This window comes from Colobus angolensis, unplaced genomic scaffold, assembly GCF_000951035.1.
Source record: "Colobus angolensis palliatus isolate OR3802 unplaced genomic scaffold, Cang.pa_1.0 Scaffold17, whole genome shotgun sequence".
In the NCBI taxonomy this organism is placed as follows: domain Eukaryota; kingdom Metazoa; phylum Chordata; class Mammalia; order Primates; family Cercopithecidae; genus Colobus; species Colobus angolensis.
The window spans coordinates 11,396,615-11,405,237 of NW_012114821.1; the positions used below are offsets into that span (position 1 = coordinate 11,396,615).

The 8,623-nt window shown below is 42.0% G+C and overlaps 1 long non-coding RNA gene across 1 annotated transcript in view; it reads right to left on the minus strand.

Moving 5' to 3' along the window:
- LOC105509045 overlaps positions 1-6,526 on the minus strand; it is a 16,063-nt gene extending 9,537 nt beyond the window's left edge. Inside the window, exon 1 of the long non-coding RNA XR_001001370.1 lies at positions 6,482-6,526. This is a non-coding gene — a long non-coding RNA (uncharacterized LOC105509045). The remainder of the gene's footprint in view (positions 1-6,481) is intronic.
- Positions 6,527-8,623: the final 2,097 nt, after the last annotated feature.

Below are 8,623 nucleotides of genomic sequence, written 5' to 3' on the forward strand. Positions count from 1 at the left end.
TCCTTTCCTTTCCTTTCCTTTCCTTTCCTTTCCTTTCCTTTCCTTTCCTTTCCTTTCCTTTCCTTTCCTTTCCTTTCCTTCTTTCCTTCCTTCCCTTCCCTTCCTTCTCTATTTCTATTTCTTTCTTTCCTTTCTTTCTTTCTTGAGACAGTCTCAATATTGCTCCAGCTAGAGTACAGTGTCACAGTCATAACACACTGCAGCCTCCACCTCCTGGGCTCAAGCAAACCTCCTGCCTCAGCCGCTCAAGTAGCTGGGACTACCACAACCAGCCAATTTTTTTTTTGGAAGAAACAGGTCTTGCGTGTTTCCCAGGCTCGTCTTGAACTCCTGGGCTCAAGCAATCCTCCCGCCTCAGCCTCCTGAGTAGCTGAGTCTACAGGCAGGAGTCACTGTGCTGGGCTGCTTTGGTTTTCTTATTTGCTAACTCAGGATGACTTTAGCTTACAGGGTTGTGCAAGTGTGGGGCCAGTGCCTGGGAGTAAGAGCCTCCTCCACTCATGCACCCTGGGTGCCTCACATGCCTCACCCTAGCCCCAGCCCTGACGAGAAGCTGTGAAAGAACCTGGCATGTGAGGAACCGCCATGGATCTTTCCATGTGACTGAAAGGAAGGAGGTGTGTATGCTGGGGACACACTGTCAGGAGAGGATGAGGAGCTGACATCAGATACTGATGGCTCCAGCCCCAAGACAAGAGTGCCAGGAGATGCCTCTCAGCACCCCATAGGTGGGAAGCCCAAAGGGTGGATTACAGGCAGCCCCTGACTAGACTTTTCAGAGAGAAGCCCCAGAGCATCAAAGTGAAAGTGGCAGTATTCAAAGTCATCAGGGAAAAGGAAAGGTTACCTACAAAGGGATGGCAATTATACATTCAGTAGACCTTATGTCCCCAACAACAGATGTCAGGAAAGATGGTGTATCATTGGGAAAATGCTGAGGAGAAATGATTAACAACCCAATATAAACAATAAATAGTAGGCATCCATTTTTGAACACTTGTATGGTAGCCTGGAGCTCTGTATTCAGCATAATGATTATTTAATAATGAGAGTTAAATAAAGACGTGTAGGAATACAAAAAATTCACTACTCATTGGCCCTTACTGAAAAAAAAAAATCAGCAAGAGGATGGATCGGGATGGAGAAAATACAGGTGATCACAGAAAGTAGTAAAGTATAGTGGAAAGTACATTTAACAATTGACTTCAAGAAATTAATAATGATTGCTATTGTGTGTTTTACAGGTGGTGAAATTAAAATTAATAGCAAAGAAGATACTGGGATGTTTAAGTAAAGTGTCTGAGATAATATGTGCCTTATGAGAATGATTGAGATAAAGAATAAATGTAAAATTTGTTAGAAAAGTAATTGGTTGAGTGTGAATATTGGAAATAAAGTTTAACAGCAGAAAGAATGGAAATCGTCATCATCTTGCAGTGAATGTTAAGTATCTGGCACCTTCCTGTTAGGGGCCCTCTTCTAGGCATTGATGATACAGAGATGAGCAAGATGGAAAAGTCTTTTTTTGCATGGATTTGTTAATGTAAATTGTAATGTATTCCTAGAGTCACCTTGGTTACGTATGAGAATGCTGAGACCCACTTTAGTTTTTTTTTTTTTCCTAGAAAGAGGTGGTGCATATAAACTATAGATAGTGTGTTAAATGGGGAGGGACTTGCCTTTTGGATATGAGTTAGTTTATTCTTGCATTGCTGTAAAAAAATTCGGATGCTGGAAATCTTTTCTGTCTCCACCAAAAAGAACCCCCAAATTAGCAGCTTATGGTAGATCCAGCTACATTGGACGTTGAGGCGGGAGGGTTGCCTGAGGCCAGGAGGTGAAGGCTACAGTGAGTTATCATTGTGCCACTGTACTGCAGCCTGGGCAACAGTGAGACTCTGCCTCAAGAAAGAAAGAAAGAAGACATTTATAAAGAAAAGGGGTTTCATTGGTTCACAGTTCTGCAGGCTGTACGGAAAAGCATGACTGGCATCTGCTGGCTTCTGGGGAGGCCTCACAGAGCTTTTACTCACGGCAAAAGGTGAAGCAGGAGCAGCCATGTTACATGGTGAAAGCAGGAGCAAGAGAGAGAGTTGTGTGGTCGGGGGAGTGTCACAGTTTACAACAACAAGATCTGGTGAGAACTTACTCATTACTGCAAGGACAGCAACAAGTCATGAGGGCTCTGCCCCCATGACTCAAACACCTCCCGCCAGGCCCCAGCTACAACACTGGGGCTTACATTTCAATGTGAGATGTGGGCAAGGACAAATATGCAAACTATATTAGGGTGCTTCCCTGATGGTCATGGAAAAAGAAAGTCTTCTTGATGAGAACCCTGATGCCACTGTCTTTAGCAATGAGCATATTTGATATATTATGTATGTCTTCATCCCATGGGTTTAGTATGAAGAGCTACAAATAGCTGAGCTTTAGCACACAGGCACCACTGAGCACAGGAAGATAAGAGATGCCTTGGGCTGAGCAGGGGTGGTACAGCAGTCCTGGAGAAAACCAAAGCACAGAGGGACCTCTGGCGAGCAGATGTGTATTCAGGGCCCATCCGCTTGTCCTGACCTTGAGCAAGTCAGTTACCCTTCTCTGTGTCTCAGTTTTCTGATCTGTACGGTCACTGCTTCATGAGATTGCAACGAAAATGATGATGGACCTGTTGATTCACATCTTTGTAGGAGCTCCCCACTGATTAATAATGGGTGTCCAAATGCTGATTGGAGTCTCTCGAATACTTTTCTTATTTCTCGCAATGTGCTTAAGGTCTTTGAAGGCATATACTGGTTCTTATTCATGTTTGTATTCCCAAGCATTGTTCTAGGAACACAGTCACTTATTAACAAATACTTTGTAATTGAACTAAAGTAAATGGAATGAAATTGGATTGAATTGACAAAGATGCAACCTTAACATGATACAATTAAAGAACAATAGGAGACCCCACCTCATTAAGGACTTCTCCCAGCTTTTATAGGATTACGGAAATTCAGAGACGAGGGAGATGAAAGTAGACTGAACAGACAGTTATTGGGGACAAGCACTTCCTGAATAACCACTTTGTGCCTGACACCATGCCAGTCCTTCTCCCAAACACTATCTCATTAACTCCTAACAACACTCAGAAAAAAGCATTATTACCTTCATATTATAAATGAAAATCCCGGGGTTCGGAAAAGCCAGATCACCTGCCCAAGGTGACCTGAGGAAAGTGGCAGAGCCAGAGTAAAAAGCGAGCTTCTCCACGGCTGCAGCCCCCTCTCTGCTTTCTCATTCAGCCCCAGGCTTGGGGTTGGGGGGTAACTCTTCTGTTTGTTTCTATTTGATTCTCTTTTGTTTCTTTGTGCCACATTGGCAAAGCTGTACTCACCATGCCTACTTTCAATTATAGCCTGCAAGCCTGTGCTTTGAAGAACATAATTTATTTTCCCAGTCAGACCAAATAGAAAACACAACTGTGTGTTTAAATACTAATTAACCTTTTCACATATCTTTCTCTCTTTCTCTCTTGCTCTCTCTCTTTCTCTCTCTTCTCTCATTCTTCTAAAGCAAAAGCGTGTAACATGTAGGACAATTCTTGCCAATTTTTTTTTCCTGGACTCTATCAGTTGGAAGTCTGCAGCATATGGCTATGAGAACTTCTGTACTTGAAGTCAAATTCCTTTAGAAAGAGAAGACCGCCATGCATGTGGTCACCAGTGTGTTTGTTTCTCTGCACTGAGAATTCTAAGTTCCCTTTACTGTAGAGTTTGCAGGGCCCATTTCGAGGATGGCTTTATTGGGTTTCCATTAATATCATTCTCATTGGCCATATGTTACTTTCCCCTGTCTGAAATCTCTCACAGTTTAAAAGACTTGGGCTTTGAAAGCAGACAGCCGGCCCATTTAAACGAACTTTATACATCCACATAAAGCAGCTTAAAAATTACTTCATTAGCATCTCCACGTCAGCATTTTAATTTTCTAATATTGCCATCCATCTCCCACTCAGCTGCAGTGCTCCTGTTTTTACAGCCATCTCCTCCTGTTCTGCATCTAGATCCTTGCATTGACCACTTAGCTTTGGAGTAGTGGTATCACCTTTGACCTCAAAATCTTTTTGGAATGCAACCGTCTGCACTTCGACCCAATCTGAGTGCCCCATTCAGAAAACACCCCTTTATTCTCAGTACCGTTTTTTTTTTTGGTGGAATGTAATGACGTGTTTAATTTCAGATATGTTGAACTTACAATGCTTGAGAGGATAGAGATGGATCTGTTGTTTCAAAGCTCCAGAAAGAAAGTGAAGAAGACTAGAAGATAGTGTTGACATGGAAAGCAGAAAAAGGAAAGGCTTTCTTTTTTTTTTTTGAGATGGAGTTTCACTCCTGTTGCCCAGGCTGGAGTGCAATGGCACGATCTCAGCTCACCGCAACCTCCGTCTCCTGGGTTCAAGCGATTCTCCTGCCTCAGCATCCCGAGTAACTGGGAATACAGGCATGTGCCACCATGCCCGGCTAATTTTGTATTTTTAGTAGAGACAAAATTTTTCCATGTTGGTCAGGCTGGTCTGGAACTCCCAACCTCAGGTGATCCACCTGCCTCAGCCTCCCAAAGTGCTGGGATTACAGGCATAAGCCACAGCACCTGGCTAAAAGTAAGGACTTCCTGTAAGAAAGGAACAGTAAATGGAATTGGATATCACAGAGAAGTCTGATAGAGTAATAAAGAGTTGTATTTATCAGGTTTTGTAACAAAGTGGTCAATGGTTTCCCTTATTACGGGGTCCCCAACTCCCAGGCCACGGACCAGTACTCAGACCCCAAGCTCTGCCTCCTGTCAGATTAGTGGCGGCATTAGAGTCTCACAGGAGCATGGACCTTATTGTGAGAGGGTGCACTTGAGGGATCTAGGTTGCATGATCCTTACGAGAATCTAGCTAATGCCTGATGATCTGAGGTGGAACGGTTTCATCCCGAAACCATCCCCCATACTACAATCCGTGGAAAACTTGTCTTCCACAAAACCGGTCTTGGGTGCCAAAAAGGTTGGGAACCACTGCCTTATCAGACACATTTATGTTGGTAGAAGGATAAAGACACCGAATTGCAATACTTCACAAAGGAACGAGAGGGGGAAAAGTGTTGCGGTAAAAGGTGTAGATCCTTATTTCAAAGAGCCTAGTACAATGCCTGGCTCACAGTGGACTCTCAGTAGATAAAAGTGAATGAATCAGGTAGAAGCAAGAGTCAGACCAATGGACAAGAACCCCAGTGCCTTAGTTTGAGAACATGTTCCGAGGATTTTTCTTTCAAAAGTAGTTCACAGACTAAGAATATAAGCAAGTATATTGGTAAAAATTGCAATATGATCTTTAAAAGGTATGCAATCAAGCAGTAAACTGGGTGTCATGTACTGAGTCATAAGAAACTGAGGCTGTCTCTGTGCTTCATTTACAAGCAAATGGGTGAAGTTTTCCTGGTATTAGTACAACCCCAAGGTCTGATCTTGAAGTCAAAATCTCCGTTTGACTAGTGGAGAGGTGAACTGTCTCTTGCTCTTAACTTACAACTATTACATTATGTAGAGGCTGGTATTCATTCATTCATTCAACAGATATAAACTGAGCTTCTACAATGTAGAAATCCTTATGTCCTACCATCAGGTGACAGTGACTAGAATGTGTAACTAAGAGAAAGACCAGAATGTGGGCATCTGTTGGGCAGAACATCTGATTCCTGGAAGCAAAGTTACATTCAGATTTGTTGTTACTAGTTTGAAAGTTGCTCCTCATGAGCTGTGCGGTTAGGGGAGTTAGTTAGGATCTTAGTAACTATGGACTTGGAGCAATAGTAGCCTGATGGCCATGTTTGCCTAAAGATTGACCTTCTCAGTTGACCAGATACTGATTGCCAGACAATCACTCACATTTTGAGAACATTACTAGAGAAACCAAAAACCATTCTTATAGGAATTTATTTGCAATGAAAGTCCAATAGCTAGTGATGCTGTGGCATGAGGGCAGAGATCACCCACATAGAAGGTATGAAGTCAATATTTTTGGATGCATGAATATATAGTGGGTTTCATGCAATGTGACAGTGAGATGGAGCCAGACGTTCACTGTGCTAATCCTATTGGTTCCAACTGTCTTTCTTTTGCCTTTTTTCCTTCTAACCTAGCCCAGCCTAGACTGAAATGGTCCAACTCAAGTCTTGCTGTCTGTCCATTCTCCAAAACTCCCAAGGGAAAGATGACGTATATGTGTGAATGTGTGTGTACATGTGTGTGTAGGGGGACCAAAAGAAAGATAGTTATAAGTTCAAGTATCCATCAAGAAATATCTACCAAAAATATCTTTGCCCTCATATTAAAGGTTCATAACTAAGTAATAAAAATTAAAAACTACAATAACAACAACCACGGAGTATAGGTTTGCTATCCTCATGTTACAGAGGAGGAAGCCGATTTCCAAAGAGAGTCAGTGACTCACCTGAGTTGCCATTATCAGAAAGTGGCAGGAACGTGGTTCAAACTCTGGCCAATTTGACTTCACATGCAGCAAATGCCCAATGCATCTAGCACTTAGTTTTCTCTTCAGTAAAAGAGGAGATTCACCTTAATAGTTTATTTTAATCCTAGCAGTCCCTGAAAGAATGCATGTTGCTTCCTTTCCCTCAGTTCCTTGCATAGCATGGGGTCTTGCAGTGAGCGCTTGTGCATTTATTCAGGTGATTTACACAAGGTCCAGTAGGTGGAGCTAGAGAGTAGACACAAACTTCTGTGGCTGATGAGGAGGAGCTAATAACTGGATATTGTCCTCACTCATCGTATTTGTTAGTTGATTTCCCTCTTCAGGATAAAAATCACTGCCATGAGCTAGGCTTGGGGTGAAAGGAGATGAGTCTCCCAAACCTGAAAGATTAAGGCTAAACTGGAATTTGCTACTTAAACTAAGCTCTGGGTATAATCTTCTACGAGAAGGGAAAATAAGTAGAAGAAATAAAAATACTTTGTTTTTCACAGGTAATAAGTATAGACTTACTAAAAGGTGCAGCCCTGGGTCTGAGTCCTGGTTCTCAATCTCTCTCTCTTTCTCTTTTTTCTCCTCTCCTCTCCTCCCTTTCTCCTCTCTCCCCCTTCCCTCTCTCTCTCCCCTCTCCCCTTCCCCAGTCTCTCTCTCTTGCTCTCTCTTTTTGTCTCTTTCTCACTGTCCTCACTCTTCTCTCTCTGTCTGTCTCTCTCCCTCCTCCTCTCTCTCTCTCTCTCTCTCACTCTCTCTCGTTGCTGTTGTTTATTTGTTGTGAATCAAGGTCCAAATAAGGAAGTTCAAGACCTTGCTATAGGCTGATGTTATTCTTTCTTCTTCTTATTCTTCTAATAGACTTCATGCTTTAGAACAGTTTAGATTTACAGAAAACTTGAGAAGATATTACAGATTTCCACGTACTCCACACCCAGTTCCCCCTATTTTTAACATTTTACATTAGCATGATACATTTGTTGCAATTAATAAAGTGATATTGATACCATATTGCCAACTGGAGTCCACAGTTTATTCAGATTTCCTTAATTTTAACCTAATGTTCTCTTTCTGTTCCAGCATTCATCCGAGATACCCCGTTACATTTACTTGTCATGTCTCTTTAAGGCTCTACTTGGCTCTTCCTCAGACTTACCTTGTTTTTCTTGAACTTGACTTTTTTTTTTTTTTTTTAATGGAGTTTCGGTCTTGTCACCCAGGCTGGAGTGTAGTCACGCAATCTTGGCTCACTGCAACCTCCACCGCTCGGGTACAAATGATTCTCCTGCCTCACCTTCCCAAGTAATTGGGATTACATGCGACCACCACTACACCAGGCTAATTTTGTATTTTTAGTAGAAACTGGGTTTTACCATGTTGGTCAGGCTGGTCTTGAACTCCTGACCTCAGGTGATCCACCTGCCTCAGCCCCCCAAAGTGCTGGGATTACAGGCGTGAGCCACTGCACCCAGCCAGACCTTAACAATTTTGAGGATGGTTCGTAAGATGTTCCACTACTGAATTTTTTTCTAATTTTTTTTCTCATGATTGGACATTTTGGGAGGAAGAGATGAAGTGCCATTTTCTTCACATCATACCAGGGTACACATAATCAACATGATTTATGACTGTTGATGTTTAACCTTGATCACCTGGTTGAGGTAGTGTTTGTCAGGTTTCTTCACTGAAAAGTTGCTGTTTTTCCCTCTTTCCTGACTGTTCTCTTTAGAAGAAAGTCACCATGTATGACTGACACCTAAGAAGTAGAAAGTTATGTTTCTCTTCTTGAAGGATAGAATATCTACATATATTTGAAAATTTTCCACATTCATTAATTCAGTTATTTATATGAGCATGTACTCATGAATATTTTATACTTTGGGTGTAATCCAATATTCATTCATTTCCTTGTTCCAGCTTTGGCCATCAGGAGCGCTTCCAGTTGGTTCTTCTCCTGTGTTCTGCTCCTGTGACACGGTCCCATCAATGGAGGTCAGTATTGTATTTCTTTTTTTTCTTTACTTTATTATTATTATTATTATTATTATACTTTAAGTTCTAGGGTACATGTGCATAACGTGCAGGTTTGTTACATATGTATACTTGTGTCAT